The sequence below is a fragment of the Crinia signifera genome, chromosome 3 (genome assembly GCF_055691185.1).
Source record: "Crinia signifera chromosome 3, ASM5569118v1, whole genome shotgun sequence".
Lineage (NCBI taxonomy): Eukaryota > Metazoa > Chordata > Amphibia > Anura > Myobatrachidae > Crinia > Crinia signifera.
In genome coordinates, this window is record NC_139219.1 from 1,769,835 (window position 1) to 1,796,529 (window position 26,695).

Here is a 26,695-nt window from a genome sequence, read left to right on the forward strand (position 1 = left end):
GTACACCCTAGCACGGTACCTACGAGAAGCAAGAAGTGGTCGGGGTACCTGGATCTGGTGGCCAGCATAATCCCTCCTCCTGCATAGCTCCTCCAAACGTCCCAGCTCACACAATAGCAGTTCCACTCCACTCTGCAGAAACTCCATCACAAACACCCTCACAGGTGTCCATAATCTTGTGGGGGTATATGTAGGGGAGTTCATGATTGCAATGTGAACCACCTGGGATGGTTTTAACCATTTATGAGTTTTTCGCCACTTTTTTAATCTGAAATCGCCAGCCTCTACCTGGTCTGTTTTTTTCCTGATAATTCGCATTTTGATGGCGATTTCCAAAATCGCCACCCATTAAATTTGCGAATTGTATACTTTTCAATGCGAAAACATCTGGATGCGATAAAAAATGCGATATGAACTCGCATTTCCAACATGTGCGAATTAGACACCAAAACATGCGATTAAAGCAGGAAATCGATCCCTACTAAATTGGCGATTTCTAAAAAACAGCCGATTTCGCCATTTTTACGCCACAAAATCGCCAAAAAACGGAAGACGCAACCTATTAAATGTCACCCTTTGTCTCAAGAAGCTCTGAATGACTAAAATTCAGTGGATCATCAATTGGTCTTTATCCAGGAAACAAACTCCTGTGATTACTACACACTTTTAACCTTTTTACAAAGCAATTTATTTAAGTCTTTTTTCACATTTTAATTATCATTTTTACCATTTTTTTCTTTTCATTTTGTATCGGCCGGTACCTACAGTATATGTACATTTATTAAATTTTATGTTATAATTTTTTATGCCTTTATCTTATCATTGAATAACATAAAATGCTTTATTAATTATTATCCATTCAACTGTCTTTTAATTTTAATATTATTTTTATTATTATTATTATTATTATTATTATTAATATCGATATTATTCATATTGAAATTAATCTTGGTTAAGGTACATTGAGTGGTTCCCAGCGCGACTTCTTTTGGTAATTTCTTGACATTCACAACATATTTAAAATGACATGTAATGAATTGTTTAATATAATTTTTTATCTTGACTTTTAACGGTGCGGCACATTAGATGCAGACCACAATGGTGAAAGCCTTGAGATCCTTCACTCAATCTTTTTGAAGTGAAGGGGTCTTATAATAAATAAATTTAGGCCTAGGCGGTAATAGAGACCCAATCACTGGGTCCTTTGTGAGGATCTTCCAATTTTTATGGAAAACAACTTCAATCTGTTTATGAAAGGAATTGAACTGACTGATAAAACAACATTCATATTTTTATTTCCATCCTTCTTCTTTAGAAGGTCTAATCTGTCTATTTGCTCAAGTTGTCGTGGTCCAAGGCAGACTCCACAACAACTAAACAGTGTGACACTAGGACCCACTATTGTAATAATTTTTTTTATTAATGAACTTAAGTTAATTCCTGTCTTCGGCGCCCTGTTTGCTACAATAAACTCTGGTCCAAATATTGGAGTCACAACAGCTCTGCTTTCCTTAATTGACCAGTTTCTTATAAAACTAAATTATTGTCAAACCTGATGATTAACAGACAATAAAATAAGCGAGTCATAAACTTAAGTAAAATACTGTAATGATCTGCTATAAAATAAATTCCTTTTTTTAGCAATATAGCTGATTTCCTGAGCTAAAGCCGCAGTAATTATTTTCTGTTACATAATTCTGCAGTTACATTGTCTTATCTCCTACTCCATAAAAAGATTCTGGGATGATAGGCTGTGATTGGAACAACCTATAAAGTAGTACTTAAGCCAAGAGTGTAACTACTCATAGAAGAGAAGGCGTGAATCCAGGCATGGGTCGCTACACGGGGAAAACAGCCCGCCTGGTGCTGATGTGTGTGATCAGTGCCATCCTCTTTGTAGTAGAGATGGCAGTGGGCTACATAGGGAATTCCCTGTCACTCTCCTCTGATGGCTTTGCTGTTCTCTCCCACCTCATCTCCATGATAATTGGGTTGCTGGGGGTCCGGTACAGTCGGGTGCAATGGCACCAGAGGAACACGTATGGATTCCTTAGAGCTGATGCAGTTGGAGGGTTTGGCAATGCTGTCTTTGCCGCTGCGCTGATGTTTAGTATCCTGGTGGAGGCCATCAAGAGGTTCATAGATCCACAGAAGACTGAAGAGGCTCTGCTGGTCCTGATTGTAGGGGTCTTGGGTCTGGCCATCAATATAATAAACTATCTCATCTTTCTGGAATGCTGTTTACCTAAGAAATCAAGTGATAATGGGAAACCAGATAAAGGTAATTAACATTCAATCCTATAGCATTGACAAAACAGAGAAGCGAAACTTACTTTGGCATTCATGCCTGTCACTTTTATTTTATAACAATGACCTCGTAATACGTGTGTGTACTGTACATGAGCAGCTAACACCATAGGTGGACTGTGTACTTGTACTGATACCTATTATAGTTACATATGAAAGGCTGGGATCACAATGCAATACTCCATAGGATGTGGGAACTGTATATAGGGATGGTGTTGTGTGGGAATAACCCAGTATACCTCCAAACACTATGGGGACCAGGTTCGCGCCCAGCTATGCCAACCTCTACATGGGGGAGGTAGAGGACCTCCTAGGGTGGGGAGGCGGCTGGGAGGCGAACCTGGTCCTCTATGGCCGTTACATAGATGATCTTTTTATTATTTGGGATGGGGATCTATCTTCTGCACTCACATTTGTCACACACCTCAACTCTAATTTATATAATCTTAAATTCACACATTCCTTTCACCCCCGAAAAATGGACTTCTTGGATATCAGTCTGGAAGCCAGAGGCGATAAAATTCACACCTCTAATTACAAAAAAACTGTAAATACTGACTCATATTTGCACTATCATAGTGCACATTCTCCCTTTTGGAAGAGGAATATTCCTAAAGGTCAAATGCTCCGCCTGAGACAAAATTGCTCGGACTTACAATCATTTGAGTCTCAGGCGACAGATCTGGCCAAATCCTTCACAACTAGAGGATATCCTGAGTACTTAGTTAATAATGCAATAGAAGAAGTTAAAAAAATATGACAGAGACACACTGCTAGTCCATAAAAAGAAAAATAAGACAATTCAGAAAGAAGAAAAAAACATCTCCTTCATTTCTACCTTCAATTCTCAATACAAAGAAATAAAAAGTATCGTACAGAAAAATTATGACATACTTAAAGAAGACCACACCCTAAGAGAAATATTACCTGCCAAACCTACATTTATTTTTAAAAGGAATAAAACTTTGAAGACCCTACTGGCCCCCAGTGAATTAAAAGAGATAAAACAAAACCTCAAAGATCCAACAATAACATCAGGAGTCCCTAATATGTGGCTACCAAATAAAATACAGGGATGTTATAAATGTGACCAAATCGATTACAATTGAAGGGGAAAAGAATCCCTATGTTATAAAGAACTTTATAAATTGTAATAGTGACTATGTCGTCTATCTTCTAACCTGCACATGCGGTCTAAAATACGTGGGTAGAACCACCAGACCCATGCGAGTGAGATTCCTTGAACACCGCAGAAATATTATAAATAAAAACATATTACATAGTGTGTCCCGCCACTTTTTCGAACACCATAGAAGTAACCCCAAAGATCTTAGCATATTGGGTATAGAACAAATAGACACTACCAAAAGAGGTGGGAATAGATTTAGGATCTTGTGTAATCAAGAAATCTATTGGATCTTTAAATTCAATTCCCTTTATCCAAAAGGCTTAAATGACTCACTCGAGCTGAATGTTGTTCTTTGAGAAGTCTCCACCCCCCCTTCTCCTTACTTCATGTGAGCCATTTTATTTCTTTTTTCTTCCTCTTGTCGAATCCCCCCCTCCTCTTCCTGTGACCTTTATAATTTAAGTAATAAATGTATATAGTACTACACAATTGCAGAAATGTATACGAAACTAGACATTTGAATACGATTCTTTCTAACAATAAAGGAAATAAAAAGGGTTCTACTTTTATCTAGCTGTCATCTTCAGATAGTAGATTATACCCAACATCTGTATCCCATTGCCACCCACAATGAAGAAGACTAGACTTAGTATCTGTACTGTGTGTTACACTATACTATTTACTGTATATCTTGGTTATAATTCATAACAATACTATATTTTGGCACGAATATCGAATTCAAACTTATAATAATCATCGAAGGAACTCTGTATCTGTATGTATATAATTTTTTGTATTTTTTATATTTGTCTGAATCTTTATGTATATATGTTATATGATAATCAACTATAACTTATATCTCTGGTTTATATGTGAAAATGGATGATTTTCATTTAAGTATGATTTGTGTTCCAATATCCAGGATATGCCAATTCTTTATGCGTTTCACACGCAGGAAATGGCTAAATCCACTATTCAGCATATCAAACAACACCCCCAGTAACTGTCATGGTACTGGCCTAATACATACATAACCATGACAACGGTTGCAAAGCGCCATGGTCCGGACATAATGTGCGCTCAGAGATACGTATGCGTTATGACAACGCATACACCAGAACTGGGTCCGGACTTGACGCGCGCCCCGACAGCCGGGCGCAACTCTGCGTTCCAGCCAGTCGGAAGGGGAAGTATCCATAGCAGCCTGGTTGTAATCCAATGAGACCGGATGTGAGGTACGCACCAACCAAAAGCCGGGCGTAACATCACTTCCGGCTTAGCGAAATAATTAAATATAATATTTTGTGCATATACTATACGTATTATTAATAAGGCTACCACCTAGAGGACCAGCCACCTCTCTGAATAACCTCACTAGGAGAATATTAATAGCTGTTGCCCTATTAAAAAGGTTTACTATCCACGAGTAGCAATAAACCGGAAGTGATTGCACTATTGAAGATTGAGCACTGACCCGGAAGTGCTTCATACGTTTTCATTTTATAAACATCTTTTTCCACTTATATTCAGATTTAAATATTTAATAAACCTCTGATTTGAAATTATGTATAATGTTACTTGTCTCCGAGTAGTTCTACCTAATGTTTTTATGTTTTTTTGACCTTGAACCAATGTGTTATGCAAATGAACCCATGGGAAGTCAGGTATAAAAATGGCTCCCATAGACCCAAACAGACACCTTGACAAAGCAGTCTGAAAACTGCGAAACGCGTTGGTGATACCATTGCTTGGACCCTCATCACCTTAAGGACTTCCACCTACACCTAGGACTGTCCTACCTGCTGAAATATCTGATCTGATGCCCATCACACTGTGAGTCTCAAGCCAAGAATCCTTGTTGGACACCTGACCACTCCCAGCAGTGGGACTCCCGATCAGGCTAATTTCCACTCTTGCCATCGGTTGTAGTCCACAAACACAACTTCAGGATACCATCAAGTGGCCTTAAAAGGACTCCCTCCAACCCCTTTCGGATCAGAGCAGGTTCCATTACCGCACAATATTGGTGATTATAATATTGGGTCCACCCATAATTCTCTACACCATCTGGTTCATTTTAATGTTTTTTTTTTTATTATTGTTTTTATTGTGTATAAATAAATTTTGTTATATTGTAATATCAGCGCTGCCTCACTTTTTATTTAATTACTTTTTCCCTATCTGGGAGCTGACCACTCCCTTAAGCAGCTGCTGTATTTGATTAAACCACTCTTGGAAAGCGCTCCATACCAACCTCGGTTGGCCCTTCTCTCTTTTTACCTCCAAACACTACACAGTGTATGTGATATGGCAACATGTGTGTGTAACATGATCTGAGACCACATGTGTATGACATGTATGAGACACATTACTCAACCTCCAACAGCAATCACCGTTATGAAGGATATTCACCTAAGTGATAATATCCATTATGTGTAACTGGCATGATCGCAGGACACGGTTCATGGACACTTTCTTACGTCGATATGTAGTATATGGACAAAATCTATTTTTCCCCAAAGACATTTCCATACATTATATACAGATGGAACCGCTCTCTTCCAGCTGAGGTCTGGCAGTTGGATCGCCAACCACCAGCCCCCACTAGCTGCCAGAAGGGGACACGCGCGCATCCCCTTCCAACGGAGCACTCTGCCAATCACCCCCACCTCCCCGCACCACCCCCTAACCCTGCCCATCTCCCTGAAGTGGAGACGGGCAGGCTTTGCGCCCCCCGCCTCCAGGAAACTAAGACGCGCGTGCGTGAGAGACGCTCATGCGTCCCATTCAGATGGGGGCATTCTGGCTGAGAGGCGCTTCATCTGTATATCCATACATTAAATATACTGTATCCATACATTATATATATCCATACATTAAATATACTGTATCCATACAGTATGTGTATCCATACATTATATATATCCATACATTAAATATACTGTATCCATACAGTATGTATATCCATACATTAAATATATCCATACAGTATGTATATCAATACATTATATGTATCCATATATTATACTGTACATATCCATACAGTATGTATAATGTATATATATATATATATATATATATATATATATATATATATATATATATATATAGAAGTTGCGTGGTCCGGCACTCCAAAATAAAAGAATGGCTGTCGCTGGTGCCCTCACTGAAGCGGGGAATCCGCTGCATGTACAGTGTATCCGGGGTGCGGCACTCAGCTGTAAAACATACGCTCTGGGAGGCGGTTGTTTGGACAACGTTTCAGTTTTTTAATAAACTGTTTTCAAGTCAAGTACAAGGAAAGTGACAGTGAAGTGCATACCTTAATTTATACTTACAACCCAGTTGATGTGGCGCGAGAAGCCGCACGCCGGCGGGGAGGGTCCATGCTCCGTCCTGCCGTGGCCAGTATGGATGACGTCACACCGCCGGACGTCGGGGCTCACGCTGCCAAGGGACTTGGTTGTCAAAGCAACCAAGACGCTATGGAAACATCAACAAAAACATGCCGTGAATATGTGATAAAGAAAAACATAGAAAGACAAGTATAGCATGCATTAAACGCCTGGACATTGTACTGACATGGCTTTAAACATGATCCAAAATGTGCATGAATACGGACAATATACATGTAAAATATACACGAAAAATCCATAAAAAATGTACGTAAAAAATGCAAGCGTTAAACATGGAGAATATCAGAGAAAACTATATACTGTATGAATGAATGGAGGGGATCTTAATGGAAACATCCATAAGAGTTTCCCTCATTTAGCCCCTTGGGAGCAACCACATCTAATCTTGCAATCCACCTACTTTCTAGTTGTAGTAATTTAAGACCCCTGTCACCTCCTCTAATGGATGGAGGGACTGTGTCTATCATCCTATATCGTAGGGTATTTAGGGGATGTTGGTGGGTAGCAAAATGGCGAGCCACCGGTTGCTCGCTGGATCCTTTTTCTATGGCTAGGCATATGGCGGATCTGTGCGCCGTCATGCGATCCTTGAATCTGCATTCGGTTTTACCGATGTACATAAGTCCACAGGGACAAACTATTTGATATATGACAAAGGTAGAGGTGCAATTAAACCGATGTCTAATCTTGAATTTGTACCCTGAACGAGGGTGGTTGAAGGAGTCTCCTGCCAATAAAAATTGGTATGGTACACAACCACATCGGAAGTTGCCACATTTATCATTTTGTAAAAAGGATTTGCTGACTTTAGGGCATTTTAATTTTGCTATATCGATTTTAACTAGCCAGGAGCGTAAGTTTTTGCCTCTCGAGAAACAAGGCATGAGTCTAGTGTTGCCAAGGCCTAAATTTGGATCAGTGGCTACAGTGGGCCAGTGCTTTTTTGCTATTTTTTGAATTTGACTGGCCTCTGTGTTAAATTTACAAACCCATGGAATAATGGCCTCTTTGGTACCCTGGGAGTTGGATTTGGGGCTAAGTAGATTATCCCTTTCTAGATTTAAAGCCTTTTGTTTGGCCTCTATCAGTGATTTGTGAGAGTACCCTCGACTACGCAATTTGTTGATGAGAGCCTCTATTTGAAGGATGGCATTGTTCTTATCGCTACTGATGCGACAGATGCGGACCATTTGGGAAAATGGTAACCCGCGTATCAAGGATTTTGGATGACAGCTACTTGCCAACAGCAGTTGATTGCGATCTGTTGGTTTGCTGTACACAGAGGTGGTGAATTGGCCCCCGGTAATGCTGATTTTCACATCCAAAAAATGTAACTCCAATTGACTCATGGTATAAGTGAACCTTATAGGTTCCAGCCCGATCTATCTATGAGCGACACACCGTTTACCGCTGGCTTGCGGACCCATCATCTAATGAGGGCCGGCGTCAACCCTTTTTCAGGAGAAACAAAAAGCCTTTTTCCAGATTCGAGAACGACAGCTCACAGGACTCGGCCAGCAGTAACTCTGAGCAGGATAAAAGACGAGCCACTGTGGTCCCTTTAGGAGTGGCTACACGGGCCCATATCGCAGGCGCAAGCGCCAATTCACGCGGCGCGGCGGGCAAAACGCAAGGCAGAAAAGCCGGGCGCCCCCCGAAAGCGAAGTAAGCCCCATATACAACTTGTCATCCCATGAATTAACCCCAGGCGAACACCAGCTCCTGAGTAAAGGGTTATCATTCGTACCATCCAATCATTTTGACCCTCTTCAGTGGAACATTGAGAAAAATGCTCTCTACTGCAAACTAAAGCTCAAAGAGTTCTTCCACGCCCGACCACCAGACCCCAATGCAAAGAAGACGCACTCACCATTACCAGATAAACTCCAACAGTATGCTCCAAGGTCTACATTTGACCCCTTGTCAAACAGCGCAAGCATCAAGACCTTCGTCAGAATGCTTGATCAAGACGTGACCAATGAAGTGAATAAGCCAAAAATACAGCATTTAAACCTCACTGCAATCGAGAGAACGGCCCTCAAAAGTTTGTCCACCAACAAGCAAATTAGCATACGTCCGGCGGACAAAGGTGGAGGGATAGTCCTCCAGGATTTACAAGATTATAAAGCAGAGGCAGAATTACAATTAAACGATCTGGAGGTATATATACCTCTGTCCCAGAACCCCACAGCCACTTGCAAAAAGAAACTCATCCAGGTATTACAAAAAGCTATCGCAGTGGATCTTATAGATGAGGATTGGATGAAGGCCCTTGTCCCGGAACATCCCGTGGTCCCGTTATTTTACCTAATCCCAAAAATCCACAAAGATTGCAATAAACCCCCTGGCCGTCCTATAGTGGCTGCAAGAAATTCGTTATTCCAGCCGGTTGCCACTTTCCTGGACTCTATCCTTCAACCGCTTATCAAACAGGAACCTAGTTTCTTGTTGGACACAGGACACTTTCTCTCCAAATTGGCTCTTGTTCCCATTATCCCAGTGGACAGTTGGTTAATAGGCATCGATGTCGTGAGCCTATATACTTCTATTCCCCACTCATTTGGACTCGCAGCTGTCAGGCGCTTCCTTACTGGAAAGCAAAATTTCACAGAGGCACAAATCGATTGTATCGTTGATCTGTTTGAATTGATTTTAACCAACAATTTTTTTCTTTATGATGACAGGTTCTTCTTGCAAACACGGGGTTGCGCGATGGGATCATCCGCAGCTCCGTGTTATGCCAACATAGTCATGTTTGCCATAGAGGATGAACTCTTCTATGGAAACGATGCCATGGCGTCTAACACGGTTATGATGGGTCGCTATATAGATGACCTCATTTTGGTCTGGAGGGGTCAAAAATCTAAATTTGAAGAACTGCTAGAACAATATCATGATCGGGCTGGACCTATAAGGTTCACTTATACCATGAGTCAATTGGAGTTAAATTTTTTGGATGTGAAATCAGCATTACCGGGGGCCAATTCACCACCTCGGTGTACAGCAAACCAACAGATCGCAATCAACTGCTGTTGGCAAGTAGCTGTCATCCAGAATCCTTGATACGCGGGTTACCATTTTCCCAAATGGTCCGCATCTGTCGCATCAGTAGCGATAAGAACACTGCCATCCTTCAAATAGAGGCTCTCATCAACAAATTGCGTAGTCGAGGGTACTCTCACAAATCACTGATAGAGGCCAAACAAAAGGCTTTAAATCTAGAAAGGGATAATCTACTTAGCCCCAAATCCAACTCCCAGGGTACCAAAGAGGCCATTATTCCATGGGTTTGTAAATTTAACACAGAGGCCAGTCAAATTCAAAAAATAGCAAAAAAGCACTGGCCCACTGTAGCCACTGATCCAAATTTAGGCCTTGGCAACACTAGACTCATGCCTTGTTTCTCGAGAGGCAAAAACTTACGCTCCTGGCTAGTTAAAACCGATATAGCAAAATTAAAATGCCCTAAAGTCAGCAAATCATTTTTACAAAATGATAAATGTGGCAACTTCCGATGTGGTTGTGTACCATACCAATTTTTATTGGCAGGAGACTCCTTCAACCACCCTCGTTCAGGGTACAAATTCAAGATAAGACATCGGTTTAATTGCACCTCTACCTTTGTCATATATCAAATAGTTTGTCCCTGTGGACTTATGTACATCGGTAAAACCGAATGCAGATTCAAGTATCGCATGACGGCGCACAGATCCGCCATACGCCTAGCCATAGAAAAAGGATCCAGCGAGCAACCGGTGGCTCGCCATTTTGCTACCCACCAACATCCCCTAAATACCCTACGATATAGGATGATAGACACAGTCCCTCCATCCATTAGAGGAGGTGACAGGGGTCTTAAATTACTACAACTTGAAAGTAGGTGGATTGCAAGATTAGATGTGGTTGCTCCCAAGGGGCTAAATGAGGGAAACTCTTATGGATGTTTCCATTAAGATCCCCTCCATTCATACATATATAGTTTTCTCTGATATTCTCCATGTTTAACGCTTGCATTTTTTACGTACATTTTTTATGGATTTTTCGTGTATATTTTACATGTATATTGTCCGTATTCATGCACATTTTGGATCATGTTTAAAGCCATGTCAGTACAATGTCCAGGCGTTTAATGCATGCTATACTGGTCTTTCTATGTTTTTCTTTATCACATATTCACGGCATGTTTTTGTTGATGTTTCCATAGCGTCTTGGTTGCTTTGACAACCAAGTCCCTTGGCAGCGTGAGCCCCGACGTCCGGCGGTGTGACGTCATCCATACTGGCCACGGCAGGACGGAGCACGGACCCTCCCCGCCGGCGTGCGGCTTCTCGGGCCACATCAACTGGGTTGTAAGTATAAATTAAGGTATGCACTGTCACTTTCCTTGTACTTGACTTGAAAACAGTTTATTAAAAAACTGAAACGTTGTCCAAACAACCGCCTCCCAGAGCGTATGTTTTACAGCTGAGTGCTGCACCCCGGATACACTATATATATATATATATATATATATATATATATATATGTAACTGGGGTTTGGCACTCCTTGTAACAGCAGTCAGTTGCGCCGTTGCCAGCACTGTAGAGATATGGAAGACTTGTGGTGTGGCACTCGTGGCTTTTCTTCAATAGGCAATAAAATAGTCGATAGCAGCAAATGCAGCAACGTTTCAATTTATTATTCAAATTGTCGTCAGGTTACAATAAAAAGAGAAAACTACATACCTTTATAGGACATCACACCAGGGAAGGGAGGCTGAGACGCTGGGTGTTTGAGAGGCCGCCCACAAGACGCAACATAGTGACGTCATGCGCTCAGCTAGTGGACAGCGAGTGGAGGGCCTGGTTGTCATGGAAATGGCACGCAAGCTTACTCCAGCGCTGTAGGGGAAAAAAAGACCAAAGTGAAAAAAAGGCGGAAGTAATGGGAGGCAAAAACTGAACGGTAGAACTTGCTATTTAAAAAGGAAAAATAGCAGCTGCTGGGGGTCTCAATCTCACTTCTCTGCTGATAAGCATAAATGTAAAAAACATATGATACATAATAATGAATACCAAAAACACATCATACATATAACAGATAATTAAATCACAGTTACAGGTATCAAACTGAAAGCAAGACAAAAATATACAGCTGAAAAAATTATTAGCGAAATACATAAAAAGATATATACTCATTAAGGCCTTTAGGCGCGATGGTACCAAGGCGGTGTATCCACCATGCTTCACACCGTAACAATTGGGTACCCCGATCTCCACCACGTATATTGGGTGGCACCCAATCTATCATCCTGTACCTTAGACTGTTCAGCGGATGATGGTGTTCAACAAAATGTCTTGCTACAGGATGCTCACTAACGCCAGAAGCCAGTGCCTGGCGAATAGTGCTCCTGTGCATAGTCATTCTCTCCTTGAACTTTCTAATAGTTTTGCCTATGTAAGACAAACTACACGGGCATATAAGCTGGTAGATAATGAAAGTGGAGTTACAGGTAAGATTGTGGTGTATTTTAAAAACTTGGCCAGTGTGAGGGTGGTTGAAAGAGTCACCCGGCAATAAAAATTGACAGGTAGTGCATGCGCACCTGAAACAACCTTTTTTCTTGACACCTAACCAAGTTGCTGATGTACTTTCAGAATTCAATGTAACATTGTTTTTTACTAAAATGTCTTTTAGACTCCGACACTTGGAGTAGCATGGCATGATACGGTGCTCGCCAAGGGGTAGAGAGGTATCACTTTTGATTAATGGGCAGTTAGTTTTAACAAGAGATGTGGTATCGCTGGAAACCACATTGTACCGATTAACCCAGGGCATGATTTTGGACATGGTTTTGTCTTTTACTTTGGGTTGAAGTAATGATTCTCGATCTAGTTGTAATACTTTTTGCTTGCAATCAAGCAAATCTTGCTTGTTGAAGCCACGTCTCCGGAATTTCTTAATGAGAGCATCTAATTGAATCTCACAGTTGGCCCGGTCACTATTAATTCGATAATATCGTAACATTTGTGAGTACGGTAAAGATTGAACCAAACTCCGCGGGTGACAGCTGGCTGGTGATAACATAGTGTTACGATAAGTCGATTTAGTGTATACACACGTGGAGATGATGCCTGTATTCAGAGAGTCTTTCACATCGAGAAAATGGACCTCATCTTTGGAGATCTCGAATGTAAATTTAATAGCATTGTTGGTACTATTGTGTCACCATGCCAAATGGCAAACAGATCGTCTATATATCTCTTGGAAATAATAAAATGATTAGAAAAGGTGGAGTCAGACAAAAAAATATCAAATTCAATGGAAAACATAAAAATATTAGCATATGAAGGAGCTACCGAACTGCCCATTGCACAGCCGCGTAGCTGTAAATAAAAGATGTTATTGTAAATGAAAAATTATTGTGTAAAATTAAGTCCATCAATTCAATCCAAAAATCCATTTTAAAGGAGTCAAAACCACTATGGAGATTGAGAAAACGTCTCAGAGCAGATAGTCCCAGGGAATGTGGAATCATGGTGTACAGATTCACCACATCGATGGTTGCTAAACAGCAGTCACCCGGCAACCTAGGAAGCTGATGCAACATTTGCAAAAATGTAGTGGTGTCAAGGAAAAAGGTCGGTTGTGACTTAATCATCGGCTGAAGTATATCGTCCAAGTATGTGGCTGTCGGTTGTAATAAGGAGCCACACGCCGACACAATGGGGTGCCCTGGAGGAGGGGAGAGCCCCTTGTGAATTTTAGGGAGTGTGTACAAACAAGGGGTAATTGGAAAGTCTGGTGTTAAAGCAGTTTGGATATCTTTGGTGATGATATTAGAGTCAACTCCCATCTGCAGAATGTTCGATAATTTCTGTCGGCACTGGTTGGTAGGATTGGCCGACAGCTGTCGATATGTGTCGGTATCAGAAAGCTGCTTCATAACTTTGGCATGGTAATCGGACAAGTCTTGAAGGACAATAGCCCCGCCTTTATCTGCTTGTCTAATGACAAGGTTTTTGTTATTACTAAGACTTTTCAAGGCTGATCTTTCAGATGGCATAAGATTGGGGTGAACCAAGGCAGAACGTTCAACAATAGCTGGCAGTCCTGTGTCGATCATCCTGGAGAAGGATTTGATGCTGGCATTGGTGGAATTCGGCTCAAAAGATGACACTGGTGCAAATTGTTTGAGTGCAGGCGGTAACATCGGTTTAACCAATCGATTAGTAGCAGGTTGGTAGGCAAAGAACTCCTGCAATTTGATCTTTCTAATAAGTTCATGCTTTTCAATTTGCCACTGTAGGTCGCTGAATGGCACTGAGGGCACAAAGAAGAGTCCATGATTAAGGAGTTTTATCTCACTTTTGGACAGATCATATGATGAGAGGTTGAATATTATATCCTCGTCTTCGTGGACCCGGACGACCACCTCCTCTTCCACTGTTGCCCCCTTCGGGTGCAGCGCCTCTTGCGTGGGATTTGGGGCCACCTCTACCCTTCTGGGGATGTATCCCTAAAGGGCCTGCTTTGGCACCTCTGACTTTACGTTGATCTGACTCACTGGTGGAGCTTGTGTTATCCACAGATGATCCGGTGTCAAATTGGTCAGTAGTCTTCTGTGGGCGTCGTTTATTACGACAAAAGAATGTTTTTTTTGAGTCTTCGCCAGAATTACCCGCCAACCACCTGTAGACAGTATGCCTGTCATAGTTGGTTTGCACTTTAAGTAATTTTTCTTTTTTAAATAAAATCAATTCTCTTTTATAGGATGCCAGTTGACTTTTGAGGCGTTCCAACCAGTCAGTTTCTTTCTCTGCCTCCAGGGTAGCTAAATGCGTAATTTCAAATCTAGAATTTTTTTCTTTGATAGATGCTAGCTCCTTCGATGATTGCTCCACAACCAGGATCATCAAATCGATGGAGCATTTGTTGAGCGTCCCGATCCAACGTTTGCAAAACTGTGGATCATATCTCCCGATCGTCGGGCAATTTCTGACACGGAAACCGCGAGGAATCATCTTGGATTTGTAATAATCACTCAAAGAGAGTGCGTGAAAATGATAGTCGATTTCTTTCTTTTTCAATCGTAGAAGGTCTCTGTAGATAATGTCAGTCGCCATGGATTCTTCCTCATCATTAATGCCACCTTCGAGAAGTATAGCCTGAATTTCGACCTCAGAGAGGGAGTGTATGTCCCCCATAGGGAAATTGAATTGGCCAATACTTTCCTCATCCGCCATATCGGGTGGTGTGTATGGTATAGCGTGCTTGAGAAGTGGAGAATGCAGCAATGGAGTTCAGGAATATACAATCCCAGTGAAAAAGAACCACGTAGCAGATAAGACAGGGAAGGGGGGATCCCAATCAAGCGGTGCACACTGATGCAATGAAAAAGTGAAAAGATGCAGGGTGCCTCAACTTGTAGACTCCTTTTGGCTTGGGAGCATACAAATGTATGTAACTGGGGTTTGGCACTCCTTGTAACAGCAGTCAGTTGCGCCGGTGCCAGCACTGTAGAGATATGGATGACTTGTGGTGGGGCACTCGTGGCTTTTCTTCAATAGGCAATAAAATAGCCGATAGCAGCAAATGCAGCAACGTTTCAATTCATTATTCAAATTGTCGTCAGGTTACAATAAAAAGAGTACAAGGCAAGAATGTAGATTGATTTTAAGCGCTAAAAAGGTTCTCCTTAGTATAAAGTCACCAAATCAGTCAATTTCAATCCTGAGTGGCAATTAGTCCAAGATGCTTGTATCCTCCATATATGTAAAAGAAAGAAAAGTGCAAATAGTGCATAACGTTTTAAAACAGCAAGTTTTATTATGAATTTGCACTTACAATTTCTGGAGGAATAATAAGGCAATCAGTTAAAACCCGGGGCACAGCAGGAACACAATTGTCCAATGGTGCAGGCGATCCAGTTCCGGAACTGGGGGGCGCCGTCCAAATGCGACCAATGTTCCTGGGGTCCAAACGGGGGATCAGAGTCTCTGTGGCAAGGCACGCCAAACGCGTTTCGGATCTTGGGATCCTTCGTCAGTAGCGTGCCTAGCCTTACCAACAGACAGTTTTAATAGCAGCGGGGACTGATTAACCACGATCGTCACTTCCGTGTTTTTCCCGGAAATGACGTGTTCGTGCGTTCCACGGCGCTTCAGTAATCCTCACCGCCTCATTGTGTGACAGGCGGAGGATCAATGGGCAGCTTCCGGCTTTGAATACATTTGTATGTGTATTCGGGATTCATAGCAAGATGGCGGTGCGTTCCACTGCGCCGCTGTCTTGCGTGTCAACAAATAGGAAGTGATACTATCAATTTCATCATAGTTTGTCCACTTACAAAACAGGCATCGGAATACAAATTTGCACTAGTTGATAATACAAAAGAGTGATCTTTTTAAAAAGACATAGTGATCAACAATGCATAGTTTAAAAAGTGACAAGTAATTAAATAGATATAAGAAGAAAGATAAAATTAGTAATAATCATAAAAAACATATTATAGAGTAACGGTCACAGTATAATAATTAATAAATATATATATATATATATATATACTATGGAGAGATGATCATGATAAAAGGATGTTCATAGACAGCATATTAAAAAAGCAATGTTCGATTATGATAAAAAATGTTTCAATTCAAAATCACCGTTTAAACCTTTCAGAACAAGGGTATTTAAGCGGTGAATCCATCTCATTTCATTCTGCGCCAGGCGCTTATCAATGTCTCTTGTGCGCCATTTGGGGGAGATTAATTGGATACCCCAAAAATTTGTAATAAAACATTCTCTTGAGTTATGTCAATTTTTAAAATGGTTAGAAAAAGTATGGGTTACTAATCCTTTGCGGATATTATAGATATGCTCCGCAAGGCGAACTTTGAGTGGTCGACTCGTTCTTCCAACATAAAATAAATTGCACGAACATTGCATCAAATAAATTACATATTTTGACTGACACGTAATAAATTTATTAATTTTAAAAGACTTTCCTTGTACTATAAAATCTGGGATTTTCTTAATCGTGCCTTTAACGGTTTTGCACATTAGGCAATCACCGCATCGGTGAAAGCCTTTAGTCCGAATACTATGGCGTGGTACTTCTTCTATAGTGCTTTTCACTAAGTGACTTTTTAATGAAGCTGACATTCTGTATATAAAAACCGGTTTTTCGGGTACCAATGTCCCTATAATTGGGTCTTGTTTAATTAAGTGCCAGTTATTTTTAAAAATGGTCTCAATTTTGTGGTGGACATTATTGAACTGAGAAATGAAGGCCCATTGATATTTATTTCCACTCTCTATTTTTGAGGGTTTGATTTTCAAGAGTTCAGACCTTTCTATTTTGTCAATTCTGTTTTTTGCAGAGTCTATAATGGTTGACTCATACCCCTTAATTTTTAACCTGTTGGTGACCTCATTGATTTGTTTATCACAAACCTCTGGATTTGAACAATTTCTTTTAATTCTTGTAAACTGACCAAATGGGATTCCTCGTAGCCAGTTTGAGTGATGCTGGCTATTCATCTCTATATACCCATTTGAATCAGTAGGCTTGCGAAAGGTCTTTGTCTGTAATTTTCCATCCAGGATATAAATGGTCAAGTCTAAAAAAGAGATTTCTTCGCAGCTTGTGTTAAAAACCAAGTTAATAAAAACATTGTTTTTATTTAAATCCTCACAAAAATTTAAAAGCTTATCGTGACCATCTCTCCATACAAATAAAATATCATCGATAAAACGTTTCCATAGGACCAGACCCGCCCCCAGCTCCCGGTCATGCCAAATATGGGTATGTTCCCAGTAGGACATAAAAAGATTAGCATAACTGGGGGCGAATCTGGTTCCCATGGCAGTTCCCACACACTGCAGATAAAAACAACCATTGTGATAAAAAAAATTATTAGACAAGATAAAATCTATACTTTTTAAGATAAAATCTTTCAAATTTTCATCCAACAATGATTGATTAAGAAAAAAGGAGACAGCTTTGAGGCCTATTTCTTTCTGTATGATGGTATAAAGTGTACTAACATCGGCACTACATAAGATGTCTCCTTCCTGCCAATTGTATTCATTTAGATTTCTCAAAAGATCTCCAGTGTCTTTCAAGTACGCATTGGTTTTCAACACGATAGGCTGTAAATAGAAATCAACAAGAGCTGACAAGTTGCTGGTCAAACTATTGCAACCTGAGACAATAGGTCTCCCTGGAGGATTTTTTTCATCCTTGTGGATTTTAGGGAGGACATATAAGGATGGGATGGATGGTTCTTTAATGTTGAGAAAATCAAATTCCTTTTTGGAAATAACACCTTTTGATAAAGCTTCTGAGGTTAAATCAATTAGTGCTTTGCTTATACGTAGGGTGGGATCACTCTTTAATTTCTTATAGGTGTCTCCTGTAGTGAGTTGTTTATCTATTTCTCTCAAATAAAAGTCTTTATTCATTAAAACCACTCCACCACCCTTATCGGCAGGTTTTATAATTATGGATTTATCATCCTTAAGGGTTTTAAGTGTCTCATACTCCTTTTTACTTAAATTACACTTTTTGACGAATTTATTGTCCTTTTTATCCAAAATTTTGTTGATTTCATCACAAACAACTTGATTAAAACAATCTAAAAAACTACCTCTGCAGTGTGTGGGATAAAATGTAGAAACTGGTTTAAAAGGTGTAGGTGTGACCGCTGGTTCATTCCCCTCACTTGAATCCTTAGATTCAAAAAAGCGTTTGATTGTGAGCTTGCGTATACATTTTTGGACATCTAAAAATAAGTCAAAACTATTGGGTTTACATGTGGGAGCAAATTTCAACCCCTTTTGTAATATACTAATCTCCGTTTCTGTTAAATCTCGATCCGTGAGGTTGAATACTTTTCCTTTTGATTCCAGGTCTTTTGACTTATTTACTCTTGAGGGTAATTTTTTATTTTTATTTTAGTGAATTTTCTTTTTAAACCTGCTCTTTTTCCTCTTTTAGTGGGTTTTCTTTTTGTACTTACAGTAATGGGTGGAACCGCTATCTTCTCCTGTAATTGTGACGGTCTTGATCTAAAAAAGGAGATGTTTCTCTCTCTCTGAAGGTAGGGTTTGGATCTAAAGTAGTGTACCTATTGGATAGATTGACATTATAATCACTTGTATTATTATTTCTATATTGTTGTCGATATGGTCTTTTCGGTGTTTCCCACTTCTCAAAGTTATTTCCTTCTTTATATCGATTTGGTGGGTTGTGTCTAAAAGGTCTTCTATATTCTCTTGTTGTATTATCATTAAACACCGGCAATTGCATGCGGTCTTCAAGAGGTATATTAAACCTATTTTTCCTCCACATAGGTGCTTTTCTTTGTGGGGTGTAGTACTTTTTATTATTTATAAGGATCTTTTTTGGAGCTGGGGAAGTTGGTACATTGGGTATCAGATCTTTCTCGGGATTTGAATCCCTAAGAAATTTTTTTCCCTTTCTTTCCCTAAGTTCTCTTGTGCTCTTTCCTATTTTATCCAGTAAGGATTCCTCATACAAAGAAAAGTCCTCAATTTCTTTAAAAGGTTTAACTGATTCTTGTAGGACTACTATTTCTTCGTTGAGTTTTTTTAGGGTCTGGGTCCTATCCTTGATAATCAAATCGATTAATGATAGCGAGCAGTTTGTCAGAATTTTATCCCACTCTTTCCTAAAAGAATCCTCTGTTGAAAGAAAGGAGGGGGGTTTTGTGATCTTGAGACCTTTTGGAATCATTTTGGATGCAAGGTAATGTTCAAGAGTCACTACCTCCCACCATAGTTTGTTTTCTTTTAACATCACGGATTCTAATTTAAAGAAAACCGAACCCAGATTTTCATCGCTGATGTTAATATTCTAATCCTGTGATTAAAAAAAAGTATTTTTAACAAGTTGATTTCTAATATCCCTAAAGGAAAACATGAGTGCAGCACCTCACACACAGTCTTAGAATAAAGTGACAAGTGCAAAAAAAGTGACTTAGTGATAAAAGTGCGCACACAAAACTTTAAAGCAGCTTAGTACAATCTACAGGTGTTATTCTACAAACACCTTAGAGAAATGGAGTACAAGGCAAGAATGTAAATTGATTTTAAGCGCTAAAAAGGTTCTCCTTAGTATAAAGTCACCAAATCAGTCAATTTCAATCCTGAGTGGCAATTAGTCCAAGATGCTTGTATCCTCCATATAAATAGAATAATAAATCCTCCATATAGACAGTTTAAATAGCAGCGGGGACTGATTAACCACGATCGTCACTTCTGTCTGTTGGTAAGGCTAGGCACGCTACTGACGAAGGATCCCAAGATCCGAAACGCGTTTGGCGTGCCTTGCCACAGAGACTCTGATCCCCCGTTTGGACCCCAGGAACATTGGTCGCATTTGGACGGCGCCCCCCAGTTCCGGAACTGGATCGCCTGCACCATTGGACAATTGTGTTCCTGCTGTGCCCCGGGTTTTAACTGATTGCCTTATTATTCCTCCAGAAATTGTAAGTGCAAATTCATAATAAAACTTGCTGTTTTAAAACGTTATGCACTATTTGCACTTTTCTTTCTTTTACATATATGGAGGATACAAGCATCTTGGACTAATTGCCACTCAGGATTGAAATTGACTGATTTGGTGACTTTATACTAAGGAGAACCTTTTTAGCGCTTAAAATCAATCTACATTCTTGCCTTGTACTCTATTTCTCTAAGGTGTTTGTAGAATAACACCTGTAGATTGTACTAAGCTGCTTTAAAGTTTTGTGTGCGCACTTTTATCACTAAGTCACTTTTTTTGCACTTTACAATAAAAAGAGAAAACTACATACCTTTATAGGACATCACACCAGGGAAGTGAGGCTGAGACGCCGGGTGTTTGAGAGGCCGCCCACAAGACGCAACATAGTGACGTCATGCGCTCAGCTAGTGGACAGCGAGTGGAGGGCCTGGTTGTCATGGAAATGGCACGCAAGCTTACTCCAGCGCTGTAGGGGGAAAAAAGACCAAAGTGAAAAAAAGGCGGAAGTAATGGGAGGCAAAAACTGAACGGTAGAACTAAGGAGAGTATAGAGTGTGCTATGTGATGTCCACCACCCTTTACATACAATTTTATGGCAGACCAAATAATTAAAATTTCAACAAGAATTTTTATTTCTCAGACAGAGACAAAGGTTTCATGATTCTGTTCATAAGTAACAAGACATTGGTGCACCTGAAAAGTTTTACTGAACTAATTTGAGCATCTACCACTATCTGTATGTATGATTTTGTTCATCCAACAATAGACTACCCGACACGTTTCGTCATAAATAGCTTCATCAGGGAAAAGCTTTTTTTCTCTAAACCTTTTTTTCCAGCAGGAAAACGGATTTCAAAGGAAATATAAAATATTTCCAACAATAATTTGGATATTCCAACAGGTAATAAGCAGTGACCTGGACCACTAGAGGGATCCTGTGTCACCAGTGTCTGAGTGAGTCATAGGAATAAACACAACTCACGCAAAGGTCTAAGTTATCAACGTTTCAATGCCCTTAGCTTTTTGTCAGGATACAAAACAAAAGTAAACACTTACTTACATAAATACCCTTCACCAACACCGCAGAACCTGGCGCATCACCACCTTACTCGCTCACTGCAGGGCTCAAATGATGACATCATCAATATGCGGTATGTATAGTCAGAGGACGCTAACTGCGTCTCCTAGCAACACCTCCGCTATTAATAACAGTACAAAATGATGGTTACAGATGAATGTACAACAGACCGCAATACCAATACTTAATAGATGACATAATATATGATACATAAAAAGCAACATGAGATCATGAAAAGAGGAGAGATGAATCAATGCACATTGTTGCTCACAAAGTCATATTAATGGATTAATTAGAACATAGATAAACTCAATTGATCATTAAGACCGTATGGGCTCAAAGTGTTTAACCGCATTATCCAGCAGGTTTCGCACCTCTATCTCCGCCTCGCAAAGGTTTGACAATATGATCGATCATACGGTACCGGATGGATGAAATACTATGTGCATGTTGAAGGAAATGTCGGGCCACCGGTTGTTCGCTGGTGCCCGTATTGATGGCAGCCCGTATAGCGGACCGATGTGCTGCCATTCTTTCCTTGCACTCGGTCTTTCCTATGTAGAACTTGCCGCAAGCACAGATGATTTGATATATTACATATCCAGTCTTACAAGTTAGATGAAATCTGATATTAAACGTTTTACCTGTCAATGGGTGGTTGAATTTATTACCTTTCAACATAAAGGGGGGAATTTACTAAAGGAAATTTGTAAAGAATAGGTGTAAAAATAGGTGTATTTGTATCCAGAAATACACTTATTTTTGACATTTACAATCCCGAAAATACGGCAATTCGTATTCGTATTGATAGCACATCAATACGAATACGAATTGCCATATTTTCGGGATAGTAAATGTCAAAAATAAGTGTATTTCTGGATACAAATACACCTATTTTTACACCTATTCTTTACAAATTTCCTTTATTAAATTTCCCCCAAAGCTACATGTATTGCAACCACAGGGGAAACAACCATTATATTGTTTAAGAAAATGAGCAGGTTTTTTCTGAACCCTATCTGTGATATAATTTATAACTAAAATGTCACGTAGGTTCCTGCCCCACTTATAACATGCCAGTAATCTTATATTTTGCAATCTTTGTCAGGTGCAATGATATTATTGTCTTATTGAGGGCTTTACTGCTGGTGTTATAAGTAGTTTTCCAGGGAAATAAGGGCGCTTGCTGTTTGTTCTTTTTTCAGTAAATAATGTTTTTCTGTTTAAGTCAAGAGCTTAATCCCTAGCCTGGTATAACAACTTTTTGGGGTATGCCTGCTCGCTAAATTTGCCCAGCATTTCATCAATTTGGATCTGTGCTTTGTTGGAATCACTGTTGATCCTTACTACCCTCAAGAACTGGGAATAGGGCAACCTAGCTTTGACGGGTTCACGGTGAAAGCTCGGGTATTGCAGCAGATTATTGCGATCTGATTCCTTGGAAAATAACGTGGTTACCATGCCAGACTCGGATTTAGGCCCTTATTCTGATTGATGCGGACTTTACCGCGTTCTTACGGATCGCGTCTTTATGGCGTCTGCGCATGCGTGGAGAACGCTACGCGCATGTGCCACGCATTGACTCGGTACCAGTTCGGCCAAATCCCGTCCAGAACTGTTCACCGCTATCATTCGGGAAATAGGGGCGTATTATGGGCGTCATGCGGAATGACACATGGGCGTAGTTTCAAAGTGGGCAAAACGGGGCGGAAACATGGGCGGACACGGGGGAGTACACTTATGTTGGGGGGCGTACATTCGGAAACCACTCCGAATGCACGCGATCAAAAAGGGCAGAAATGTGCGGTGTCCACAAGTGTACTATTGCTTTGCGGACACCACTCGTTCATGCGGTAGGCGAACGTACGCCTAATGACTACAACCATTAACACCTGAACCCAATAGAATCTACTCCTTTACTCATTACTCACTAATAGGCCGCTTGTCAGTGCTTTAATAGAAACCATTGCACTTACATTGCTGTAAGGGTTAATGTGTGCTATGCATGTGTTAGGCATGCTTGTAAGGATATATTGGAATCTAATTGATTCCAATTCCAAATAAGCAGTTTTTTATGAGGATAGGTAATTGAATAAGTGGGTCATGTGATGTATTGCAGAAGATACTTCATAGTGGGTTGTTTGGCGTAAATACTCCGCTTACGTGCGGTAGCACCGCTTGGCTCCCGTTCGGATGCGGTATTCCCGAGCATACTCTGTAATACTCTGTAATACCGTGCCGAAGCTGAGTGTTTCTCCCGCACACGCATGGTTTGTATGTCGTCCGTAAACACGCCCTGTTCTTAAAGAGTGAGTCCGTCCGAATGCGGAGGACACGTGGGCGTTTCTACGGACGATGGCCGCATGCGGCAAAACACCGTGGCGTGCGGACCGCTCCGTAAGAATGCGGGAATTTCCGCACAGATCAGAATAAGGGCCTTAATGATCTAAACATCCAAGTATGAAATTTCTTGCAGGCTCATAAAATAAGTATATTTTATGGGACCGTTTTTGTTTTTATGTGTTTCCATCATTTGATGGATATCAGATTCTTCACCACACCAAAAAATCAAGAGATCGTCAATATATCTCTTAAAAAACAATATCTTTGCGGCTGTGCGCGGGTCACAAAAACATGTGTCATGTTCCTCAAAAAAACATAAAAATATTGGCATATGACGGTGCGACAGGTGATCCCATCGCACAGCCGCTTGTTTGGGGAAAAAATTCCCCTGCATGCAAGAAATAATTTTTATGCAAGATCATCTCAAGTAACTGCTAAATAAATGTTAGCTCTGGTCCAGTGTAGTTGGACTGGTCATTTAGAAAATGTCTCACACAATCCAAACCCTGAGTGTGTGGGATGGATGTGTATAGACTATTGACGTCCACAGAACATAGCCAAATCGAATCCCAAAGGGAGCTCTCAGTGTTCTTCATGTTGAACTCGTCCAATGTTATAAGTAAGTTTGTAGTGTCCAATAGACGCCTTTCATGTTGAATGATGTAGGGCTGTAAAATCGTGTCCACATAAGTCGAGGCCACTTGGAATAAAGAGCCCCTAGCCACTATGATTGGGCGGCCAGGCGGTTTAGTAGGATGTTTGTGTACTTTAGGTACTAGGTACAACAATGGAGTCACCGGGAACTTGGGAATTAGGGTCTCTTTCAATTTCAAAGAAATAATGTTAGAAGAAATGCCTGTTGTATGCAAACTTCTAGTTCTTTGGTGAATATCGGGGTCGGGCCCGTAGGTAGTTTCCTATATGTGTTGGGGTCAGCCAATTGTCTCTCGATTTCGCTGATATAATCTGAGAGGTTCAAAATGACCAAGGCCTCGCCCTTATCTGCCGTACCAAATATGAGGTCTTGTTGCTTTGAGAGATTTAATAGGGCTACCCATTCATTCAAGGTTATTATGGCAGATTTTGACTTCTTTTGTTTCCTCCACCAATTTTTGTTCCAATATTTGCATACAAATTTTTATTGAGGCGTTTGTGCAGGGGGGGGGGGGGGGGGGGGGTCAGTATGGTGCCTGGAGAAAAAGTCCTTGAGCTGCAGTTTTTGTTGTAATTCATGCAGTTCTATTTGACTAGTTAGGGGATCAAACGAGTTATTAGGTACGTAAGAAAGTCCTCTGTTAAGCACCCTTTCTTCCACCTCAGACAATACATAAGACAATAGATTCATTACGATGCTGTCTTGCCCCGTGGGGGCTTTCTGCCACCTCTTGTTGATCCTTTTGCCTTGCCCACCCCGACGGGTGTTTGGACGTTTGGATCTGTATTTTTTGATTTGTTTTCTGTTAACGGCTGATCTGGGATTGGTTCACTGATATATAGAATGTTGTTCATAATCAGTCACCACTTTGTTGTATTTCTCTTGTTCAAATTTCACCAGATCCTTTTTGTATGTAGCAATCTGGGTTTTTCGGGTGCCGGACGGCTCCCCGACAGTCGGGATTCCGACAGTCAATACTCCGACTTCGGAATCCCGACTGCTCCCTCGTGGGGGTCCACGACCACCATAGAGGGATATTCACATGCCTATCCCAAGCATGTTTAAATTGTTCTACTGTCTTAGCCTCTACCACCTCTGATGGGAGGCTATTCCACTTATCCTTTCTGTGAAGTAATTCTTTCTAACAGTAACAATATATATATATATATATATATATATATATATATATATATATATATATATATATATATATATACATACAGACTGGTTGACTAAATGAAAAACAGGGTGTGGTATTATAATTACCCGACAGTCGGGATTCCGACAGTCGGGATTCCTTACAAAGAAATAAGGATTAAAAAGGGTTGAGTTCACCTGAAGGGTAAAAAAAGTTGCCGAATAGATGGGCCAAATGGTTCTTATCTGCCGTCAAATTCTATGTTTCTAGTGAGAATTGCATTTGTTTCACTACAGTGAAGTAGATTAAACGTAGATATACCGATATATCTGGTAAGTGGTATACGGATGATCGATCTGCAATGTTTAGGTAGACCATTAATAAGTCAACACTATATAGTCTACGTGCATCAGGTACAAAAAACCAACAGTGCCGAAGGGTGATGGTGCAAAGGTCAGAACTTTGCTTGATTATTATCCACGTGTACTATGATTGGGCATTATACCCTTGGCTGGTGCGAGCTCCTGCGGGTACAGGTATAAGCTGAACATAGGGAGGGATAGGGAATAGGGTAATTATACCGTCCTACACCTGGCGGGATGTGTCTGTCGGCCTCATGACCACTGGTCACTCATACTAAATCCGCAATGTCGTCTTCTGTTATATAAAGAGGAAACATTTAATCTAAATGGTAAATGACATGGTGCATCGTGTATACAGCAGCGATACCATGTATACATCAGCAACATTGTGTATACAGCAGCAATACGTGTATACAGCAGCGATACCATGTATACAGCAGCAATACTGTGTATACAGCAGCGATACGTGTATACATCAGCAACATTGTGTATACAGCAGCAATACGTGTATACAGCAGCGATACCGTGTATACATCATCAACATTGTGTATACAGCAGCGATACATGTATACAGCAGTGATACGTGTATACAGCAGCAATAACGTGTATACAGCAGCGATATGTGTATACAGCAGTGATAACATTTATACAGCAGCAATACTGTGTATACAGCAGCGATACGTGTATACAGCAGCGATACGTGTATACAGCAGCAACACTGTGTATACAGCAGCGATACGTGTATACAGCAGTGATAGC